Here is a 25,401-nt window from a genome sequence, read left to right as displayed (position 1 = left end):
TTATTTATTTATTTATTAGAGAGAGAGAATTTTTAATATTTATTTTTTAGTTTTCAGTGGACACAACATCTTTATTTTTTTAAATTTTTATGTGGTGCTGAGGATCGAACCTAGTGCCTCACATGTGGGAGGCAGGGCTCTAATATTGAGCCCAGCCCCAGCCCCAGCCCCCATATGTGCTTTTTAAAAAAAAATTATAATAACTTGGCAATATTAGAAAACAGAAGACAAGACCAACAAGTGCCTTGACAACACAGAACTGACTGTATAAGCTACAGGAACAAGCAGCTTCCAGTACACATGGGTTCCTGATAGAGAAACCTTATGTTGCTGAAGACCTGGGGTAATCATTCCTTCTAAACTTTGTATCCCATGATCTTTTGTTTATTAAACTGTGAAGGCTGTCCTCTTCTTTCTGGGTTGTTAAGTGGACAATTTCAAGAAGAGCACAAACCTATATAACATTAAAACAGCCCAAGGAAAAAAGAAGCATAGTTAGTCCATTCATCTGTTTATAGGATGCATTCACTTTGGTTGGTTTTAGGTTTTGTTTTGTAGTTCACCTACTGAACTCAGTGACTAACAACACTCCAAAGTTGTTGAAATCATGGCTAATTGTCTGAGGAACACACATGAGATACTGAAATTCTACCCATTTATTGTGCCTCTGTCACTGTTGGTTTTGGTACATGTTTAATCCATTGCTCCAGACGCCTGAGGTATTCTCATATGTCATTCAATGATAGATCATATTTCCTTATATGGTAATTTAAAATCCTCTAGGATTCACTTATTACTATAAGATCCAATTGCAGAGGATTTTGGAAGCATGTTATACTATGAATATAGATAAACATTTATTTTTAAATTTTCTGGCTTTTTATTTCATGATGCTGGGTCCTATTAATGTTCATAGATGAGTGCAGTGAATAAAAAGATGGATAAGTGGAAAAACATTTATGGAAGTAAAAAAAAAACTAAGTTGTTGATATGACTAAGAATAGGTGGCTTCTTGCTTTCATTGGCATAATGGGAACCATGTCTGTCTAATGGGATTGTTGTGAGAAATGAGGGAGACAGAGAGAGACAGAGATGGAAGAGAGAGAGAAACAACTCTGGAGGCCACTAATAACTCTATTCAAATGTAATGTGATGATTTCTTTTTAGTATGGTAATATTTGCTTTCCTAACATTATGAGAACATAATATATTTGATGAATGAAATTTTGAAGGTTTTACCTATTTAGGTAGCATTAAAAATAACTAATTTCACAGAAACATTTTGAAAATATGTAATGTGTTTCTCTCCTTCATTAAATAAAGCATAATGAACATAATTTAACCTTATTTTAATGACTCGTGGTTTTTATTATAAAGTGTGAAGCAAGGCAGTAATTTTTTGTTGATGATTAAGGTTTGTAGGACTGATGGCTCCTACATTAAATCATTAAGTGGCTTTAGAGCACTTTGCTTGTCTAATTAGATTATTCCCATCACAAGTCACTTCTCACTAGTCTAAAAAGATGACATTATTGTTTCTAATATTAAATCCTGAGGACTTGAATGAAATACAATTTAAAAGAGAAAATAGAAATCTAAGCCTATTAGCAATGTTAGTTTACCTAAAATGTAAGGTAAACAATTTTTAACTCTGAAACTGGAGTGATTGTCTTTGCTGCACAAGTAGGAAACCTTCTCTGTTGCCCAGCAAGCTACTCTGCTCCTCCCTGTCTTCAGTAGCCTTTTGTATATCAGCCCATATTTATAATTGCATAATCACTCTGCCAGCTGCCTCTTCTGGCAGAGTGGTAACCTTGAGGGCAAAAATAATAAACCTTGTACATCCCACTATTCTGCCTCACGGCCACAGTAAGTTTGTAATGAGTGTATATAAAAATATATGCATAAGGGATTTGCAGGCTCTCTTATTCTGACTGTCTCCAAACATGTTTGAGGTGAGTCTTTTCAGAATGACTGTGAAGTTGTAGAATCAAAACATATTAAATGATAGTTGTATCTGATCATAAAATTCAGGGTTGATTAATCCAGGTTTCTCTTTTAAAGTAAATGTTTTGTTTTTATTTTAGAGTTATTGTCCTCCTGGCAAATAAAAGGAGGGAGACTGGATAGAAGGGCATATATATGAAAATTCAATTATTTTATCTATTTCAGATCTTTGAAAACTCATTAGCAACAAAAGCCTGAGTAGTGATTGGAATACTTTGTAGAGAAACTGATAAACTTGGTAATAGTGAATGTAAGCAGATTCTAGAAGAGCCAGAATCTGAATTTGCTGTGTTGTCTGTGTTATGTGGCTGTCCCACCCTGCTGATGGATGATGGCTTTTCTGAAAGGGCACCTTACAGGGTAACTGTCAACAGTCCTGGGAGGTTTCCCTTAGCGATGTGACCAAGAGATCCATAGAAATTAGGGCATATTCTTTTATACCTACAGCTGCCTCTTCTCAGCTGAGGTAATGTGAGAAATGGACTAGTTGAAAACCATCCTAGGCCCTGGAGATACCAATTATAAATACACTCACACACACAAACTAACCCTCACGGAAGGAAACCAAACCAAGTTCTTATAAAGAAACCATGTATGTATCACACCCAAATTCACTTCTGATTGACATATAAATGCCTCATTTAATAACTAATAAGTGATGAAGTCATATTGCATTAGCCGTGAGAAAAAATGTATACAGTGGGTTCAAAGCAACAATATCTGTTTTTTATTAACGACTAAAGAAATGCAAATACATTATCACATTCCCATATGCATAAGGATGGAACAAACACATGAGTTTCTTAAAAAGCAAAACTTATGGAACATTTGCATCAATATACATGTATATAGTTTTCTATATATTTATATAAAATATACAGCATTTCGGGGCTGAGATTGTGGCTTAGCGGTAGAGTGCTTGCCTCTCCTTAAAATTCTTGTCTACCACCAATGTCAGAATATAAACTTGTTTGGAAATAGGGTCTTTGCAGATGTAATTAATTAATGACCTAGGGATAACATCATACTGGATTTAGTGTGAGTCCCAAATCCAATGACTGGTATCCTCAAAAGACGAAGAGAGGACCCAAAGAAAAATAAGGGAGAATACCTCATAAAGATAGAGTCAAAGATAGGAGTTATGCTCCCATGAGCCAAGGAATGCTGGAATTGGTAAGGAAGGATTTTTCCCTAGAGCCTTTGGAGAGAGGGTGGCCCTGCTGACACACACTTTAATTTCTGACTATGGACTGTAAAACATTAGGAAAATAATTTTCTTAAGCCATATAGTTTGTGGTAATTTGTTATGACAACCCTGGGAGAGTATACTAGTTTATTTTTTTATTTTGATTTTATTTTTGTGTGTAGAACTGGGATTGAACCCAGGTGTACTTAACCACTAAGCAACATCCCCATCCCTTTTTATTTTTTATTTTGAGACAGGGTTTTCACTAAATCTTGAGATTGACCTGGGAACCTGCAATCCTCCTACCCCAGCCTCCTGAGTTGCTGGGATTACAGGTGTGCACCATCACACTAGGCTATTTATTTTATTATGTTCTCTGGGTGTGTCCTCTAGAAGGATGCTTCTCAGACATGAACTTGTATCAGAATCAGTGAAAGGGCTCATGAAAACACAAATTACTGGGCTCCCCCCTGATTTTCAGATTCGGTGGATCCGAGATTCTGAGATGGGGGCCAAGGATTGAACTCCTGGGCTGCATTGATGGTCTCTCCTGAATCTCCCCAGTAGCTGGGACCACAGGCTCCACAACACTTGAAAGAATTTGCATTTCTAACAGTTCTCCGTAGATGATGCTGATGCTTCTGAAATGGGAGCCAAACTTCAAGAACCACTGTTCTCCAGTATAAGCTTTGAGGGTTGAGACAAGGTTTTTTTCTTTTTAAACATTGTTTGTTTAATTTCTGGCACAGAGTCCAAAACATAATATGTAATGATTAACTGTTTGTGGAGTGAATTATTAAATTGGTAGTTAAAATATATTTGTGTATATTAAAAATGAAATATAAAAATATATTATCCATCCCATATATTCTACTGTCTAAATGAGTGTTGGTTAAAAATATAAACTGCTGTGCCCTTCAAGTCCTATACAAATTTAGTCTTTACCTCATACTGTGGTGTTAATAGCTAAGTCTTCTAGCTCCTTACAAAAATAAGTCCATTAGATGAAGAGAATTCCCATAAATGAGTGAACCCTTTACCCAGAGACAGCTGAAGATTTGAATGGGATGGAATGGAACTTTGACCCAACTGGATGGTAGGTGGATGGCATAATTTAAGTCTATGTTTATGATTACAGTCATTTGAGGAAGATGCTTTCTAGTTATGTAAAACCTTATTGGTAACCATTAGAATAGTTCCTTAAGTTAAGATTATAAAAAAAAATGTGTCAGTATTAGAATGAGCTGATCCCAAGTATGCATTGCAAACTGATGGCCAGTGGGCAGAATCTGGCTAGTGGATATATGATGTTTGATTTGCACCGTATTTTTAAATGTAGAAAATATCACATTACTACTCAATAATCTGGTTTCTCTGGAAAAGTAAGTATGTGAGGGCAAGCTGGTAGTTTTTGGCACAGTTCCAGATTGATGCTAGTTAGATGGGTCATGGGCTCCTCAGAGAGACAGTCACCTTACTCCTCATCTTCACATAGCTGGTGATGTTACTTTCTGGGCCCTCCTGTAGACAATTGAGTTTTCAACCTGTCATCTTGTTGTATAAAAAAACCTTAGTGAACATTTGGTACATATCAGGAACTGAAACTGGATATGAAAAGATGATTAAGACAGTCTTATCCCCCGCGCCTACCCCTACTTAGATGGTCTATTGGGAGAGACAGGCACTGAAGCAAATAATTATAATGTTAAAGTGCTACAGTGTAGGTTTGCATAAAGCATTAGAGGAGTTACTGCTAATTATTACAAAATATCAGGAGAGAAAAATAAAAAGATTCAAAGTTTTTTTGTCCCTTCTTGTAGGAGATGCCATAGATGTGGGGAAAGATTAAAAACAATGCAGAAAGAGTCTCAACAAAGTGCATACTTTCCACTGGGCTTTTTCTTCAATTTTTTTTATATGTAACTCTTTTGCTTACAGAGAACATTTAGTTTGTGCTCCTCTTATCTCTGCCACTGAGTACAGCAATATAATAGCAAGGCAGTAGATTTCATTTTTTCTTTTCTTCATGGTGTTAAGTACATGATAAGGTATTAAATTACTGCTTTTTCAGTGTCATAGAAACAAGTATTAATAAAAAAAATTAAACAAAGGACTACTACCACCACCATCAATATGTATTGTATTTGGGCAACATTATTTTGATTCTATCAGACTCTGACCTACATGACTCTCTGTATCAACTATTTGCTTCACTTTTCAGAACCATACTTTCTACTCTGGATGTATGAAATATGGTAATTGCTTGGGTAATGATTTCAAAAACCTATTTCTTATAAAATTTGGTAGAGTTACATGAAAGAGGACCATCTCCATAATTTGGCATGTATGCTTCTTTCTGCTGCTGGACTCTGCCCAAAGGAATTTTCATTACCTCACAGGATAATGAGCCAAATTATCTATATTAATTTCTCATGGGAAATAATGAAGCATCACATCATGTAGAGCTGAGGTAGTCAAACTGCTTGAAACCTTGGGATGTTATGCAAGTTTATTTTTCTATATGAGAATACCTTGAAAAATGTGAGAGGGTGTAAGGAAAATAAAGAAGGGGTACACAGAGACAAGGTGCAGAGGAAGGAAAGGAAGTGGTTGCTTCCCAAGCGGCCATGTTTATTTATACTAATAGGTTATATTAGGTCATTAGTACCATAACTACCTTATTGTTTAGAGTATCAGTAAGGTTGCTTATTCTGCAGTTACATTCCACAGTTACAGTATACAGTATCCAGGGGCACCAGAGCTTGGTGAAACGTTGTAGTTATCTAGCACTCAAGAACCTTTATTCCCAGGAGTTATGTGCCTAAGATCAAGGTAAAAATGGATAAAACTCTTAATACAGAACTTCCTTGTGAAGAACATTGCTAGAGCGGCCAGGCATCCTGTGTCTTTTACCCAGAAATTTCCTAGCCACCAAGCATGCCACAATCACAGAGTTTATCAGAGACCCCAATCCCTAACACAGAACCCCTACAACAAGGCCCACCAACAAAGAAGTTTCACCAAAATGAAACCAAGATATTGGGTATAATTACTAGTATCCAAGCATTTCAATGTGACAGTCTAGTGACTGTTCACACCAACTGTTTGTGACTCTAATATTTTTTTCTCTCCTGTAAGAAGACTATGATAAGACTAAAACTGATAAATCCCAGTAACGAATAAAATATATATTCTTATTTTGTTGGTCACAGTCAAATGGAATGCATCCTTAAAACTTCAGAGAAGTGTGGCAAATATTTCTTGAAAGCCGAAGTTCTTGAAAAATGAAGAGTACCCAGCATTATTTTGTGTTTAACATGTTCAGAGCAATGTGAATTCATTTTGTGTAAAATCTTTCTTTAAAAGTGAGTGATGTCTGGTGTGTCTGTCTGGACTGAGAACTAGGAACATGCCCATCTGTTAAGGAGATCCCACTGAGCATGTTGTTAAAAATCCTGCTGTGCTTTTCATCCTTTTACCTCTCCCTGGTCCTGGCCTTCAGGTTCAGCCCTCTGGAAGGATTGTTGTGGCTAGCATTGACCATCTTGTTGAAATCTCCAACAGAGCCAGTGCTCTTTGATTTTGTGACATCCAGTCCGTGTGTTTCTTGTACCTGACCAAAATGACATTTTATTTGAAGAGTGTCAAGTCTCAAACTCCAGAAGGATAATAGGAAGGTAATGGGGGGAAATTATTGACCTTCAAAGTATCTATTTTGTTGTGTTGGAATAGAAGTTCCAATTTCATTTGATTGAGTTTTAGGAGTTTTCAGTGGGAGGCACAAAAGGAGCTCTTGGAGTTGCCAGGGACTGACATCCTCCTCCTCCTCCAAAAGAGTTCCTGAATTTGGCTTCAAGGAGGTCATCCCACTGTGCACCATGGAGTGGCCCTGACTTGCAGGCTTGGAGTCCTGATTTGGTTAGCACATGGAGAGTCAATTCATCCTTCAGCATGCAAATGCACATCCTCATAGCTTGTGCTATTGGCACATAAATCAGAGCAGAATTTATTAATTTTCAGTTAAAAAAACAGTATTGGCCAAGGGTGCTAGAAACCTGTGTATTCTTGTTAATGCAAATTTTCTTTTCAGACAAAATAAGAAGATATTGACTTGGTGACCATGTATTTGAAAAAGGGGCATGTGCAATCATTTCTACAGAACTGGGTTAAACATAGGATGGGCTAAGTTGCCCTCTCTACTCTGATATAAAGTCACAGCTAAGGCTTTCTCAGGCCCCTTGTTTTCCTGGTTTCCACTGATTAAAACTTTTTCTGACACATAGCTGTTTTAAACCACCAGTGTTTATGTCTTCCTGGCCATGGAGTCAGTGTCTAATCTAACTTTGTGCCTATCTGCTCCTATTATATAGTTTTTGTAGTGGTTAATTGCAAGACAGTCTAACTTCTAGCTTTTACTTTAAAAAAAAAATTTATACTATCATCTTCAATGTGCCGTCTCCAAATCTGCATTGTAACTATGATACAGGCTTTTACAAACGTGGCAATTGTTGATGGACTGGAAGCTTAGTTTACAAGCCTAGTTAGATTGCTTTAGTACAAATTCTGCTCTTCTATTTATTAGCTGTGTAAACTTGAGAAAGAAACTTACAATTTTAAGTCTCAGTTTTCCTATCTATACTACCAATGACTACTAGATGGAATGGTTATAATTAAGTGAGATGATATACATACAATGTCAAGCCAGCTTCCTGGCATTTACTGAAATGAGCATTAGATTATTAATTATTATTAGTAATGGTGCTATAGTCCATGCTATTTGTGTAAATATTTTAAATCATGTTTTAAAAACACTAGTCAGATAACAATTACCAGATCTGAATGGAGATTTTGTTTGTGCAATCGTCTTTCCCGTGTCAGCAGCGAAGAACCTATAGGACACTGTGACTGCTGATTATGGATGCACTGGTAACTATGATTCCTTCTCATGGCTAAAGTCCATCAAATATTATATTTAAGTTATTCTTACACAGCTGCCTAGGCACATACAGACAAACCTTAGAATAATGTAGTTTCTATTTTGAAATGTCTCCTGAAAGAGAGTGTTTTATTGGATGAGTAGTTCTTCATAGTTTCTGTAGATTGTCATTTCATGCCTGAACAAATTTAAAATGCATTATCTACCATATACCTTCTGATTCCAAAGCAGCAAAATGTGGCCAACAACATGAATCCACTTTGAAAAGATCAGCTACCAACAATAAGGCCTGGATAGTTTGATAAGGTCAGGAAAAGAGAAAATTTCAGTGAAAAGGTTTATTAAGGTGGAACTGTACCACAAACACACAGCTCCTCCCCAACTCTGGGGCCATTTGATATCAAATTGTCTAATCACCATATTAACTCTAAATTAACTGGTTACTCTGATAATTAGTTCTTATTTTAAGGTATAAATGAAAATATGTGTCAAGAGCCACTATGTAAAACTGACAAGGAATTCTGTGAGCATGAATTACAACAGCATTCTATTTTAAATTTGAACACACATTCTGTGTCCCAGTTCTTGATTTTCCACTTGTTTCACCTTGTTCCACTTAACATTCAGGTGATGACTCACTCACTTCTCCTCACTTGGAAGAGGAACCACATAATGTCGATGGTTCAATGTCTGACGCAAATTTTGTACAGAGGCTGAAATCTTACACAGTGTTCTTTGGACTTTCAGAATAAAGGTGCTTTATTGATACCACTGGCCAAGGCATGGTCTGAACCACATGATGATAGGCAACAGTGATGGAAATTGCTTTTCCCAAGTTCCTTCTTTGACAATGCTGAACCCTAAATGTTTCCAGATTGAAATTCTATGTGTGACAGATTATAAGAGATACAGGAAACTCTGGTCCCTATGAGCTAATTCAGTCACCTTAGATCCATATTACTTATTGATGATGTGAAGTTGTAAGTGCTCTACAGAAGTATGTATGACAAAAATAGCCCAAGCAGCAGATTTTTCTTCCTGCCATATTGATTTACCTTTCCTAGAGGTGCTCCAGTTTTTCACTGACTGGACCTTAGGCCCAGAACACCTCCCCTTCTCTCCTTTCTATCTCTCATGCACTTGCCTGCATATTCCTTGTTCTGCATGAACGTAACATTATATGTTTCTTAGCACCAGTCACCTCTTAGAAATACTTTCCAAACTGGTCTCTTCCCAGTCTGGTTCAGTTGTCCTTCTTCTATGATATACTTCTTGATTCCATAGTATTTGGCTTATGTTTTCATGCCAAATTTAACCAGACAGAAATAGCTTATTTTTGAGTATTCAGTAGATGCCCAATATCTTCACTCAATAAGTAATAAACAAGTGAACGGGGTGGGTAGACAGAAGGATGAGTGGAAAGAATGGCTATTTCTGCCTGGAACAGTTGGAAGGCATCTACAGTTGAGCTGTTCTGGAAGGATATGTAGGTTTTGTCAATAAGAGAAGGATTCTGGGTAGGAGAAACAGTACATGCAGAGGACACAGAGTTAATGAAAACAAATGGTGAATAAGAAAAAGAGTAAATATTTTTATGAGACAGGTGGAAGACATAGGGTGAAAGCAGGTGGGTAATAGAATCTGATGTTGAACAGATCAGGTGGGATTAAATTATGAAAGGCTTTTAAGGCCAGAATAGGCAGAAGAGGAAGCATAATTTCCTAGGCAGGCAACTGATATAATAAAAATGGATTATGTGTTCACAAATAACTTAAAAGATAAAGCAATTATTATTCCTTTGTGGACTCCATATGGTGTTTGTGAAATTTGTAAACTCCTTGAAGCTTAATGTATCTGGAAAAATAAGAGACATAAGCTCCTGGGTGCTATTTTATAAATATTGCATAAATTGATGCATGAAGAGGCTGATAAATGGCTTCATGGAAGGATTTGTAGAAAAATTGATTTTTATGATTTTCAGCGCATTTAGGAACGCTAGGCACTTGTTTAATTGACCTTTTAAGTGGTCTCTGGGGTTGAAAATTGTACTTCGCATCTTCATTTGACCCTATAATTTTAGGTATTTGAGGAATAAGTGTTATTGTATCAAAGTCACTGACTCAGGAATGATAGAAAAACCTGAACTCCTAAGGAAAAGATCAGGGAAATCTTTTCTACCTTATTTTTTGGTGCAGATATAAAATACTCTTTACACTAAAACAGGCATCATCATGATTGGTACATTTCCCCTAATGCTTGTATGTTAAAAGATGAACACTCATTCATCAATTCAACATTGAAATGACTCCATTTATTTGACAAATATTATTTTCCAGTTTTATACTTAAGGCAGATATTTTGAACTAAATAGATGTGAAGAAACATGGCCCTTGTTTTGAGTCTAAATTGGAGTCTATAGATCATTATGTACTTCTGTGGAAGGTATTTAGTGTTTTGTGAGAGACTTGATAGACAGATATATATATATATATATATATATATATATATATATATATATATATATATATATATATATCATGTCTAGCTATGGGACTACCCAAATTGAGGTAATTAATCATCAATAAGGAAACATGTGGTACTATGCCTGTGGAACCCTAAATCACAAAGCTCTAGGGTCAGTAGACTTTCTGCAAAGGACCATATAATGAACATGTTTGACTTGGTAGGCCATCTCATATCCCTGAACTCTTATAGTGCAACAGCAGCCATAGACAATTGCCGCAGTCTGGCTGGGCACAAATCACGAGCCACTGAAGCAGGAACAAACTTCATTTCCGAACCCCCAAGAATGCCACGCACCCGGCCTTCTCCCAGGACACACCACACCAACTGGAAATCCCTCCTTCGGAAAATCCCTCCTCCTGCACTTCCCCAACCAATGGGAACTCTCCAGGAATCCCTGCGAGAACTCCAAAGTAGTGTGAGAACTGCAAAGTAGTGCGAGAACTCCAAAGTAGCAGGTCCAGGCGGACAGCAGGGGTCTAATATATAATTGAATACACAGCTTAACATAACCATTATCATCTCAATGACTTGCTGGAGTCACCTCTCAACCACTCCGTTCTGGCAAAAATGCCATGTGTCATTCCAACTGGGCTATGGCTCTCAGCAGACAATATGTAACTAAACAATTTTGGCTATGTTCTAATAAAAGTTTACTGATAGGCGCTAAAATTTAGATTTCAGGTAATTTTCACATATCATGAAATGCTATATTTTTTATTTCAAGCATTGAGAAGGCTAAAAATCATTCTTAGCTTGTGGGCCATGTATAAACAGGTGGTAGCCATGGGCCAGTAATTGCTGACCCCTGACAGAGGTGTTCGTTTGTGCAATTAAAATAGCTTCCCGGATTTGCCTGATGGGTCTACTTCCAAGATGCCATGGATGAGGAATGTAGATGGGAATGATCCTCACACCAGCAAAGAGCTGCTTTTTACATCGAGTGTTTTATAACTTGAAGCAAAATTAGGAAAGTGCTCTGAATCATGGAGGGAAGGCTATGTAGGAGGTTCCTCTGCCTACTTCTGAAGATTTCCCATTCTCAACTCCTCCTTTTTTTACTGGCACATGTCAGAACATCTGCCCTTTCAGGAGCTGATCCCAAACAGTACTCCTGGAGGTAGGTATGAAACAATAGCATGGGACGCTCAGCAGAAGCAGAGTGACACTTATTTCCAGGTTCCATTTTGACTGTCTTTTCCTTCCCTCCAAGAACTGTTGGTGGCACAGGGATGCAGACTATACCCATGAAAGTGCTGGTTTTAACAACTGACTGATAACATGTTTGTCCTCAGCAGGGATTTTTTAAAATATGTGTATGTGTGTATGTATGTATGTACAGGAAGCAGACTGTAATTGAGTTTGGATATAGGGTGTTAATGAAAAAGTATCCTTGAAACTAACATTTAGAAAGGAGAACAAGAAGCAGGGCTGAGGGAAGGGTGATGTTGAGCTTCAATGCAGGCCCATTGATGGAGATCCCATGGGGAGCTTCAGCATTGTCCCAAGTAGAGTTGAAAAGGGAAGGTCTTTATGCCTTCCCATTGGCTGTTGTTAGGTTGTGAGACACCCAGGAAGGGGTATGGCCTTGTGTAAAGCAGTTCTGCAAAGTGGGACAATCCTTTACATGACTGGTTTCTAAAGGCTGTGTACTGGCTCCTCTCTCAGACCTGGACTAAAAAGTCTTTCATTGAAGCTAATGATCGTCTCTCTATCTAGAGGGTGTATGTAGATCTAGGAATTATAATATTATAGGTCCTAGAACTGTGCCTGACATTTAAAATAATTTGTTGGTAAGACTGTCTGTGATTGATATCCGATTAGAAATCCCTGCAATAGTTTCATTTAGTCATACAAAAAAGACAAAGATGTAATTGAGGCTTAGAGCAATAAAAGAACCCAAAAGAAAAATTTCTGATTCTCAGCCTGATTCATTTGTTCTTTTCTACAAACCAAATGGTGTCTAAATATTGTATTTGGAGAATCACTCCCCTTGAAATCCAAAACTTAATTGTAAAGGTTAGTTTCTTCATTTATTTTGTTTTTCATATTTTTTTAAAAATCAAGTACTGGGAATCTAATTTTGAGACTGGGAAAATGAATTTTACTTGAAATATACTTATTTTTGACAATCTTATTTTAAAGATACTTGATCTGTGTTTACCTTTGTTAAACTGATTGTGCCGCCTAGATCATTCACATTTTTTTTTTTCAAATTGAGCATAAATTTTGGACATGACCTTCTGGGGCTCTCTTGTAGTTCTCAAATCTCTTAGCCCTTCCTTGGTCCCTGAAAATTTTTTAAAAAAATGCTCTGTTTCTTTCTTCCTTCTATCAGATTAATTTATGTAGATTGTCATTTTTATTTTTTTAAGATGCAATCAAAATGGTTGTTTTGCAATATCAGCTGGTTGAAAGGGTTCATTTTATTATCATTTACTAAGTACGGAATTTCCCTTTTTTGTAGTTTATCTTGGGAATAATGAATTTGTGATAAAGTTCTTTTCTATGACTTTATTTATTTATTTTTTTCCATATCTGGACTACAGTCTTTTTTTTTTTTTTGAAAAGCATAGCAACTTGGACAAAGTATAAATTTCTTGCAAGCTACTGTCATTTTTGACTGCATCCCCCTCAGAGTGATGATTCATTCGATGGCCTCCTGTTCCATCTCTGCCGTCACTGACGGTGATTGCTGGTCAGTAACCTCGAATTGTCTGTCATTTGTCTCTCTTCTTTGCCCTTGTCATTCCCTGGGTCTTCTCGCTTCACCAACTTTATTTAAGTATGAGTGTTCAGATTTGGGCACCTACAATAACTTCCTAAGTCTAGGATCTAATGATCTCACACCTGAAATGTTTTAATGGCCTCTGGCAAATTTTTTTGACATTTGTGGAGTTCCCTTATACCCAGTAGCAGATTGATTTTCAAGAGTGTTCTAACCACTTCACTTTTCTGTGCACTGCCCAGCTTCTCACTGACATTTTCTTTCATTTCAAAGCCTCTGACCTTAGCTTTTAGTTTTTTCATCCTGCTCCCCAGGTTGACCCTTTCTCTGCTCTATGAGCCGCATGGCCTCCTGAAAAGCCAAAGCACTTTCCTTCAGGAAGTTGCACCTTCTCTCTGTTGAGATTCTTTTCCTATGTATCCTCGTTCCCTTCCTATACATAAACTTCCACTCAAAGACCACATTCATGGACCAGACCTCCCTAATCATCTGCCTGAAAGAGCCAGCCCTCACCATCCTGTCTTGTCACTCTCCATTCTTTTTATTCATGGCACAGATTAGTCTCTGAGGATATGCATAGTGTTTTCTTCTTGTCCAATTTTCTCAATAGAATGACAACACAAAAGCAGGACCTGTGCCTGTCTCCTTCATATGACTCTAGTGTCCATACACAGAAGACGATAAAGGACCTTACAGTGACCATCTTTGTAATTAAATTATTTTTATTTTTATCATGTATGTGAAAGCACTTCACAGAATCCAAAATATACACAGATAAGAATATCAGTTCTTACTTTATTTGCAGCAATACTGTATCCTAAAATTCTACCGACTCCCTTTAATTTCTGAATCCTGTTTATTCCTTTGTTCTAAGTTCATTGTATGCCTGGGCTTCTTCATTAAACTTTTCTGCTTCTGTATTTGAGGAGGCCAATAAATAGCACCCACTTCCCTACCCAGATCCTGGACAAACTAGAACAAAACAGCAAAATAAAGAGATCAAGTTACCATTTTTCTTACTGATTCAGGCTATATACTCTATGGTAGACAGGTGCGCTTTGCATGGCTGAACACACCCAAAGTAGACAGACTTACCCATTGGACATCAGCAGCACTTGTCTAAGGCAGAGGGAAAGCATTCCTGAAGTAGGAGCAGAGTATTCCTTTAATTTATTTTCTCTTTAAACCTTTTATGAATATAACCCCTCCCCCACCTAAGTCATCTGAGCCTATAAGTGTAACTTGTATAACTCTCTTTCACCAAGTTGTACACCTCATTACACATGTTAGTGTGATGATACCTATTATAAACCCTGAGTGATTATTACTAATTTTCAAGTGGATTGGTCTGAAATGCATCCAACTTGAAAGCATTGTGTTTGGTATCAAGCACCTGCATAAATGCTGTGCTCTCACTGCCACGGTCAAAGCTTCTGGGGTGACTTTACATGATGCTACTGCTCAGTCATTGGCCTGAAATGCCTAATTTATTTCTTACAAAATTAACAAAACTCTCTGCGGGTTTATGTGCAAATATATAATGCCTATTCATTATCAGTTGATGTTTATTCTGAGTGACACTTAAATGGGAAGTATATTATCTATATTACTCTAAGTATTAATTATATACCTCACAGATTTTTATAAATAAAAATATTCACTGAGTTGCATTCAAGCACATTCAGTAAGTATCCTGATCAACAAATATTAGTAAGGAGATAAGCAATAAGCCATTTATATCAGTCAGGGTAGTTTAAGACTCAGGAAAAATAACCCCTAAATTTCTTAAAGCAAGGTTTTTCTTGCTCACTTGTATCACATGGCTATCTTGGGAATCTGGGGACTCTGCCCACATGGTCCTCAGTCACTGGAGCACTTTTGGCCCCTTGGGAAGAGAAAGAGAATGAACTCAGACCTGCAATTATATGAAGTGGTTGGCAGAAATGACACATCTCTCCCACTCACAACTCATTTGTGAGAACCAGTCTTATAGCACCACTGAACACAGGAATCCAAATGGCATCCTTCTTCCATGTTACCAGATGGTTGAGAGCAGAAAATACTTGCTGAGGAGCATGAGTGATTATGTCAACATTGGCTACACTGAGTCAGAAAAACAAAATGATAGTTCTTAAAAGTTACATTCTATAAAAAAAAAGATTGCTATTGATGAATCTGTAAATATTTTTAGTAACTTAAAGGAGTTTAAACTAGGGCACCACTGCTCTGTAGTTAATGAATAATTGTATTTTCAGTAGTGACACAAAAGATATTACTTTCCTGTTTTTAAATAAAGCACATGAAATGATTTTTTTAGTGTGGTATGTCATTTTGTTGATATCTTTTAACTGGCAGACTTTTTGTTTCAGAGTTAAGAGTTAAAAATATTAAGCCATTTATTAACCATAAATCTTTGTGCTACTTATCATCTAGAGCAATCCCATAGTAGATAAGACACACAGATGTGACAAATACTGTCTTTACATAAAACTTAGAATGTACATGATTTTTCAGATTTTTATAATAACTTCAGTGTTGATCTATCTGGTTGGGAACCATTGCCTTCATCCAGCTCTCAATTTTTTTCCTGATGTATTTATTTTTATTATATTTATTTATTTTTATTTATTTTATTATATTATCCATCTCTCATTTTATGAGTGAAGAAAACATCCAATGAGGTAATTTGCCCTAGTTCACACCATAGTGGAAGACTTGTTTGTCCTTTAGTATTAGATAATTATTTATATTTCAACTAATTCTTATTTGAGCAAATTTTGTAAAAGGCACTGAGACACTGAACTAAATGCTAGGAGTAAAGTAATGAAACACAGCCCAACAGAAATTAGGACATACTTACATAGGGAAATAAAAGGATTCCTTTCTATCTTATGCTGACTGTAATTATAAGTAGAGCACATTTTTTATTATTTAGCTACATTAGTCAGCTTTCTGTTATTGCAAAAAAATCAACTTATAAGGAGGAAAGGTTCATGGTTTCAAACTTTCCAGTACATGGTTGCATTGCTTTTAGGCCAGTGGCAAAGCAGCACATTATGGCAGGAAATGCATAATAGAGCAAACTGTTAACATCATGGAAGCCAGAAAGAAAAGAAGAGATTGGGGTCCCACAATCCTCTTTAAAGGCACATTCCTCAAATGACTTAAAAACCTCCCACTATCATAGAATGAAACTCCTATCTCCTACTCTGCACAAAATTCAGCTCAAATTGAATCAAATTCCTACGTATTAGACCAAAACCCCTGTATCTACTAGAAGAAAATACAGGCCAACACTCCATCATGTCAGTTTAGGAACTAAATTCCTTAACAAGACTCCTAAAGCACAAGAAATAAAAATAAAAAATCCATAAATGGGATGATGTCAAACTGAAAAGCTCTTCACAACAAAGGAAACAACCAAAAGCATGAAGAAAGCCTACAGAATTGGAGAAAATCTTTGCTACCAACACCTCAGATAGGACATTAATTTCCAGGATATACAAAGAACTCAAAAAGATCCAGATCAAAAAAACAAGTAACCCAAACATTAAATGGGCACAGGAATTAAACAGACACTTCTCAAAAGAAGAAATATGGTCAACAAATATATGAAAAAATGTTCAACATTGCTACTAATTAGAGAAATACAAATTGAAACTACACTGAGATGTCATCTCACACCAACGAGAATGACAATTATCAAGAATGTGAGTAATAATAAATGTTGGTGAGAATGTGTGGCAAGAGGTACACTCATACACTGCTGGTGGGACTAAAAATTAGTGCAACCCACTCTGGAAAACAGTATGGAGATTCCTCAAAAAACTAGCAATGAAACTCCATTTGACCCAGTTATCCTAGTCTATGGTATGTATCCAAAGGATTTAAAATCAGCATACTACAGTTACACAGGTACATCAATGTTCATAGCAGCATGATTCACAATAGCTAAGCTATGGAACCAACCTAGATGCCTATCAACAGATGAATGGATAAAGAAATTGTGGTATATATATACACAATGGACTATTACTCAGCCACAAAGAAGAATGTCTTTATGACATTTGCCAGTTAATGGATGGAACTGAAGACTGTCGTGCTAAATGAAATAACCCCCCAAACCAAAGGGTAAATGTTTGTTCTGATATGTGGAAGCTAACCCATAATGGGGGGTGGGGAGAGGAGGAAAGAAGAGACATTCAGAGGATTAGACAAAGGGGAATGAAGGGAAAGGAGGGGGTTAGGAATAGGAAGGTATCTGACATAACTTTTCTGTGTACATATATGAATACACCACAGTGAATTCCATGATTGTGTACATCCACTAGACTGAGGCCTTAATTAAAGTAAAATATGTTCCATGCTTAAATAATTATATCAAAATGGACTCTACTGTCACGTATAACTAAAAAGAATCAATTTAAAAAGAAATTCTCACTAGGTTCTACCACCTTTCAATAGTGGGGCTAGCACATAAAAACATTAGCCTTAGAGGTAACATTCCAGATCCAAACTATTGCAGTGGCTAAACAGAAGTGAAGTCAATAAAAAATTTGAAGCAACCATATAGATCAGGTAAGCTGTTCTGTCAACATATTTATAGTTGTAGCCTGTGATGCCTAACGGACTTCCTGGGAAATATTAGTCATTCAGTAAATATTTGTTGAATGAACAGATAAATGAATGAGAAAATGTAGAGGAGTAAGAACATCTTTTTGAGTCCCTATGTATTTTTTTATTCTTTTCACATATAATACATATATAACTTAATTTATATAGGATATATTCTGTTTCCTTGCAGATTGATTTTCAAAATGATTTAAGTTGAAAATTGCTGGTAACTTGTGTAGAAATTATATATTAAATCTATGTGATTTTCTGAAATATTACCATGATTACCCACATCATTTATGCCAGTGGTTATCAAACCTATTTTAATTTTTCCTTAGTCATCAAATCCAGAGAAAGAAAACATTTATTATATATTAAAGATGGTAGAATATCAAGACAGAGAAAGGTAATGTGAGTTGCCCAAACTGAAAAATTAATCTTAGTTCTAGGTGACGTTCTAGGTTAAGGTTTGCTAATCACAGCAAACCACACAGCACATTGAGATTAATTTGAATTATGCATTGGGGGCACATGACAAAAATGAGCAGGGAGGAAAAATAGAGTGAAGGCATTAATTTCTTCACATTATTCATTGGCTGTTTTTAAAATAATAATCTCTGGATCTTTCTCTGAGTAGCCACAGAGTAGTTTCTTTCTGGAGGATGCTCTTGATGGAAAGTGGAATTGTGTATGTGTTATTAGTTCCATGTAGCTAGCTGGAGGTGGTGATCATAAACAGCAGGGTGCTTCAAGTATGAAGTAGATGTGCAAGCAGAGTGGCAAAACCTAGATGCCAATCAGGCAAAAGAAAAAGAGCATGGCTATGGTCTGAGTGTTTATGTGTCCTCAAAATTCAGATGTTGAAATCCTCACTCTTCATGTGATAGTGATATCAAGAAAGGGCTTGCTGCCTGACTCTCCCACCCCCAGAAGCTAGAACTATGGCAACCAGTTTTTACAAAAAATAAATGATGACCAACCATCAAGGAGACAGAAGACTGGGGGGAAAAAAAGTTCAAATCTTTCTCCCTAAACATTTGGAAGGAGGTAGTTTATGGAGAAGCTATTTATTGATGGCATAAAGAGGAAGTTTTAGGGTTCTTTGGCACAGGTGTAGATGGTCATCAAACCTCTTCACAAGTCACATGTTTCTTTGGGGAGGGGCGTTTTCATGTTATCTGTGAAAGATATTAAGCTTGTAATACCAAAAGATCATTGACCAGATTAGCTGGCTGCTTCTGCACATATTCATTCTTCCAAAGTTGGTTTCAAACTGTCCTTGAGTGGATTCTGTAGAAACACCCTAAGCATTTGTTATTTAAGGAATTTATAGCCAGGCCTTACCTGATTTCAGTGGTATAAGGAGATGGAATCTTTGAGAAGTTAGTAGGTCATGAGCCTGGACCCCTTATAACTGGGATTAGTACCCTAAAAAGAGGCATTCAGGAGACTCTTAGCTGCTTCCAACACTTATGGAAACAGTGAGAAAGCACCTATCAACCAGAAAGTGAGTTCTCATTAGATAACAAATCTGTCAGCACCTTAATCATGGTCTTTCAGCCTCCAGAAGTGTGAGAAATAAATTTCTGTTGTTTATAAGTCTCCCAGTCTGTGGTATTTTGTTACAGCAGCCTGAACAGACTATTTTTGGTGGTGGTAGGGAAACAATGATTGACATCTTGGGAGTAAGAAGAGAATTTCTTATTTTCTTGCTTTGGGCATAGAGTGTAAGTTGGCAATCTTGTCCCTAAATCAGTTATGTCAGAAGTCAGCTATTGTGGCAAGACTTGTCTTTTTCAGATGTTTCTTCTGATGCTGACATTATATTGAGCAAGGACAGAGAGCGATTTTGTGGCACTCTGCTCCTCCATCCGCGGCTTTTGGGAGTGCTTTAACCCAGAGTACTTTATCTTTGTTTCCTGCCCTTTCCTTGACTACCACCCCACCCCTAATGGAATTGAACTGTGGTCTCTCTTCACTTTACTTTCAGCCCACTGTTAAAAGTGTTTATTCCCCCTCCCCACCCAGTGTGTGAGATCCTGATGTTTTTGCTTTTTAACAGAACTTAAGTGAGAAAGATTTTATAATGTGTAACTTCCTCAAAATGCAGAAGGAACATTGGGAAATACACAATGTAGGAAGGAAAATGCTCAAGGAAAATGAGAATTTCATTCTAAAATCACCAGTAGAACTGCTAATTAAAATAGAAAGTGGGGTCTTGGCATCCTAGAATTTCATTTCATTTTATTTTTTTTGTAGTCTGGTGATCTAACTTTTGGCCTTGCCTATGTTAGGAAAGTGCTATGCCACTGAGTTCCACCCCTCCCTGTTGCAGAACTGTAAAATTGGAAAGAGTCTTAGAAGCTTTCTAATTCAACCTTGATCCAGTGGAATTCTCCTGTCCAAAATTCTGCCTGAATACTTTCAGTGGTTATGGTGAAGATTTCTTTCATTTACCTCACGCCCTCAATGAGTTGGAGGTTCCTTGCCCAACAGGTGGGTGTGGGATTGGCTGGCTGGCTGGCTGTCAGCTCTGGGCTGCAGGCTTGTTGCTACCATGGGGGACAGCAGATTTCAAATACCAAGTTTAGCCTCCCTCTGTGGGTTTCTTGCAAATACAGCCAAATAAACAGCACTTATCTAGGCAGGCTCAGGACAGCACATCCGCAGAGATGATTAGATTTCTGCTGTGGAGTGCTGGCTCTTTGAAAGCAGTCACCCAGCAGGTTAATGTCCTGCTTTGGGGCTGTTTGGCTATACGTTGCATTTATGGTTTTCCAAGGAAGGCGGCATTTTTAAGTAGGTTCATAGAGCTGCCTCTGTGATTAATCCTCTGGGCCTTAGTAAATTGTAATAGTGTCTACAAGTTCTTATCAATAAGGCCTTTTGCCAAATATCACTGTAAGTTGTGAGATTGATAAAGAGTAATGGATCCTACCTTCAGCATGTGAGTGGGAAAGTGCACACACACTTGTACATGTCATGGATTTGTTTGCTGGAAAGCTTTGGTACCAGAGTAGAAAAATAAACAACATATGCAGTAGCACAGGCATGTCAATTTGGATGAGAATTTGAATTTTTTTTTAGCAGCAAGAACTGTGGTTTATCTTCCAAAAGTAGTCTGAAAAACACTTTTATTTTCCTATTCATTGTGAGAATAACTTGGGAAATTTACTAAAACCTGTATATTATTTTCTTAGTCCATTCAAGTTGCTAGAACAAAATACCATCGATTCAGTGACTTATAAAAAACAGAAATTCCTTTCTCATATTTCTAGAGGCTGGTAGTTCTATGATCAAAGTGTCAGCAATTCAGTGTCTGGTGAGGGACATTTTCCTTGTTCACAGATGGTAACTTCTTGCTGTGTCCTCAGATGGTAGAAGTGGCATGCAGGATCCCTTGGGTCTCATTTTTGTGAGTACTAAGTCTATTCATGAGGGCTCTTGTGATCTAATAATAAGGAATCCGTATTTCCTAATATTACAACATTGGTGTTTAGAAATCAACATATGAATTTGAATGGGAAGATAACCATTCAGACCATAATAATGGAAATGTTACAATAAATAAGTGGTTTTATTCTGTGGGGATATGTATCCCTCCTTTCCTTACTCTAAGAATCCCATTAAGAGCTGCCTGTGTAGGCCTTTAATTATCTCCTTGAGGGCTTACAATAATGCAAATTTCTTGACCTGTCCCAAGAGATTCAAATTCTGTGAGTCTAGAGTGGGCCTAGGGATTTGAGTGTGGTATTTCCTGGCCCCTTGTCCATGGCTTGGCCAAGCAAATTTATATTGCCTCATAGATGCTACTTCCTGGGCTTCCCCTTCTGGGGATTTGGTTAGGGCTTTATTCCTCTCCCTCCCCCACCCCTCATCTCATCCTCCCATCAGTAGAAAATGTAGACAATCCATGTTTCCAATTTGGGTAAGAACATCTATCATAAAAATTCACTGGCTCTTGAAGTAATTACACTCTTTTGAATTGGAGAAAGCTGCTCAGATGATGTTAGGGAAACTGAAAAATTGTGACTTTTACATTTTGATGCTGTTTAGAATGAATATGGCTAGAATTATCTTTTACTGCAAGTGAGTACAAAACACAGTAGAAATTGACAAGTTCTCAAGAGAAGCCCAAGATGCTACAAGAGCAGAGGGGAATAGATGCTAATGGCCAACTCATGTCAAATATGTTTAAAGAAAACACTTCAAGATAATCATTACTGCTGCTAACCTTTTGTTTTTAAGGAGTTAGGTTAATCATGATACTCAAGGTATGATTGACCCTGAGGTAGATTCACCCAATTTTGGTTTTGTTCTTTTGAAAATACTGGGCTTCAACCCAGGGCTTTGTGCATGGCCGGCAAGCACTTTACCACTGAGCTCCATCCCCAGAGGATTCACCCAGTTAACCTGTGTGAAATCAACACAGGTTATCTACTTTCAAAATATAATGGTGGTGTCACCAGAGGAGGCCTGAGGAGTTCCTATCTACTTAGAATCTGAGTGGGGTTCTGGACAAATGTCACATAAATAAATTTCAGGATGTATCAGAGGTACAGAGATTTCTTTAGGAAAGCAAGGAAAACACATTCAAGGGAGATTGTGGACCATTTCTAGGATGAGAGTTGTTTTTAAAGTTCTCAAACTTTTGTTTTCAAGGAAACTTGGTGAGGGTTGGGCATGGAAAGGTACATGGGGAATAACATCAGTCTGGTGATAACAGCCAAGTTTCATGCCTTCAGCTCTCCCAGGGTGGCATTGCACAGTGTTAGCTCTATAATTCTGTGGTTTGGGGAGTGGCCTTAATTCCATGGCTCCACTAGGTACTATCCTAGATCAAACTCCATGGCAGCTATGCTGCTGTGACACATTTCTGCCTGAGCTCCCAAACTCTGGGATATCTTTTGACATTTAGGTGGTGATAGCCATGCTCCTATAGCTTGTGCATCCCTTGAATGCACACAACACCACATGGATGCCAGCAAGGTTTACTGCTTCGGTCCTGTGTGTTGGCAGCCAGAGGCATGGATGGTGTGGCCAAGGGCAACCACACAGGAACTCAAGGAGTACTTTGTTTCCCTTTTAATCCTAAATTCCATGTTTAAGTAATTTCTTTCCAATCACATCTCAGTGTATATGGTGAAAAGTAGCCATGAAACAGCCTTAGAGCTTTGCTGCTTAGCTATTTTTTCTACCAGATACCATAGTTCATTACTCTTAAATTCTGCGTTCCATAACATGATTCCACAGAATTCTTTTCAACCATATAACAAGAATGATCATTACTCCAATTTCCAATATCTTATTCTTCATGTCTACCTTACACCTTATCTGAATGGACTTTTTTAAAAAAATATTTTTAAGAGAGAGAGGGGGAGAGAGAGAGAGAGAGAGAGAGAGAGAGAGAGAGAGAGAGAGAGAGAGAGAGAGAGAATATGAATCTTTTTTTGTAGATGGACACAACACAATGCCTTTATTTTTTTTTATGTGGTGATGAGAATCGAACCCAGGTCGCGCCCATGCTTAGCGAGTGCTCTACCGCTGAGCCACAATCCCAGCCCCCTGAATGGACTTTACTGTCCATATTTCTACCAGTATTCTGGTCATGACCATTTAAGAAATCACTGAGAAGAGGGACTTTCTCTACAGGTATTCTCTTCTTAATTCTCATTAGAATTTCCTTACTGCTCTGTTTTTGGGAATCTGGGCTTTTTCTAGCATGCTCCTCCAAACTTTTCCAGGATCTCTTCATTACCCAGTGTTATAACCACTTCCATTTTCTCGAGTATTTGTTACAGCAATAATCTTGCTTCTTAGTACCAATGTTCTTTTTAGTTCATTTTGTGTTGTTATAACAGAATATCAGAGACTGGGTCATTTATAAACAATAGAAGTTTATTTGGCTCCTGGTTCTGGAGTGTGGAAAGTCCATGATTAAAGTGCTGGGTCATTTCATGGTGGATGTCACACAATAAGTGACAGAAAAATAGAAAAATCTGGAACCCACTTCTGTGATAGGACATTAATCCATTCATAAGGAAAGAGACCTACTCACTTCTTAAAGGCTCTTAATGCGACGGTAATAGTAATTAAATTTCCATGTAAATTTCTCCAATTTCTTGGAGAAGATATGGAAACCAGAGAGGTGGGGAGAGAAGCAACAATCTACTGATACTACAATAACATGGGTGAACCTAGAATACATTATTCAAAGTAAAATAAGCTGATACAAAATAAAAATATCAATAATTATTATATGATTCCATTTATATGAAATGCCCAGAAATGACAAATCTATAGAGAGGAATAATTTTAGAGCATTTTAAATCTCTGATGATATTTTGCTTTTCTTTGGTCTGAGTGTTATTGATGGTTTGCATCATGTATTACAAAAAAACCCTGGAGTTGGTACTTTGCTTAATATCAGGTGCATTTGTTTAGCTCTAATCTGGATTATGGAGATTTGTTATTTTTAAAAAGCATGTTATAGAGGGGGAAAAAACTTGCAAAGCTGTTCAAAAGAAATGGAAATAGCCCCTGTAGTATTTAAAGAACTATTTGTGATGAGCTCTTCACACAAGTGGAAAAGGTGAGGATGACTTTCTTAACTGGAAGATATAGACAATAAGCAAGACTTGGAAAATGAACAGGAGACACAGTCAATGTGATAGTAGTAGTGGTCTAATTCCACATATCCAGGACTTGGCTCTAGCTAGATCAAGACCACAGACATGATGTTTCCAATAACCAAGTTCCACAGAAGCCAGGCATGTTTGAATTGGAACTCTCCCTTCATGCTGTGTGCTTTGTTTCATTTGCATTACCATTTTTAACCTTCTCCTATGTACAAGTGGGGTATTTAGCTCCGGTTGCCCAACTGTACATAGTCAGTTTCACATTCTTAAATTTATTCTTTCTCTCCTGCTCTCTCGCTTATTCCTCTCTGATGCTGCCCTCTAAAACATTGTTTGACCATGATATCTCCTATTTCTGACATGCCTATTACTTTTATTTGTGTTCTAACTTCTGCTTATTTTAGGATTTGGCTATTTGGAGTCTACTAGTCTCTGTTTTCTTTGTGTTTATTTGTATTATGTTTACAAATTAGAGTCTTCAAATTACTTTTGGATAGCATGCAAACACATTTCTTTGTGACCCTTTAGTAGCAGTGTTATGATGGAACAACTCTCTGGAAAAAAGATTCAGATTGAAAGCGTTTGCCAATTTCTGTGGTATAAATGCTCCTGCCACTGCTGATTACATACTGTCAATTAATATCAATTAACAGCTATTTACAATATTCCTGAGAATTTAATAATTAGGACTTATAAGCAGGTGAGTGTCAGTTCCAGCGCGCATAGCATCTGGAATTGAGCCTAACCCATGATGTAAGTCATGTGATTC

The 25,401-nt window shown here is 37.2% G+C and overlaps 1 protein-coding gene across 1 annotated transcript in view; it reads left to right on the top strand.

The window, feature by feature from the left end:
• The window catches only part of Rgs7 (regulator of G protein signaling 7), a 451,424-nt gene that overhangs the window by 161,647 nt on the left and 264,376 nt on the right, over positions 1-25,401 (top strand). The window lies entirely within an intron of this gene.

This window comes from Marmota flaviventris, chromosome 12, assembly GCF_047511675.1.
Source record: "Marmota flaviventris isolate mMarFla1 chromosome 12, mMarFla1.hap1, whole genome shotgun sequence".
Classification (NCBI taxonomy): Eukaryota; Metazoa; Chordata; class Mammalia; order Rodentia; family Sciuridae; genus Marmota; species Marmota flaviventris.
This window is presented reverse-complemented; position numbering and strand designations above follow the sequence as displayed.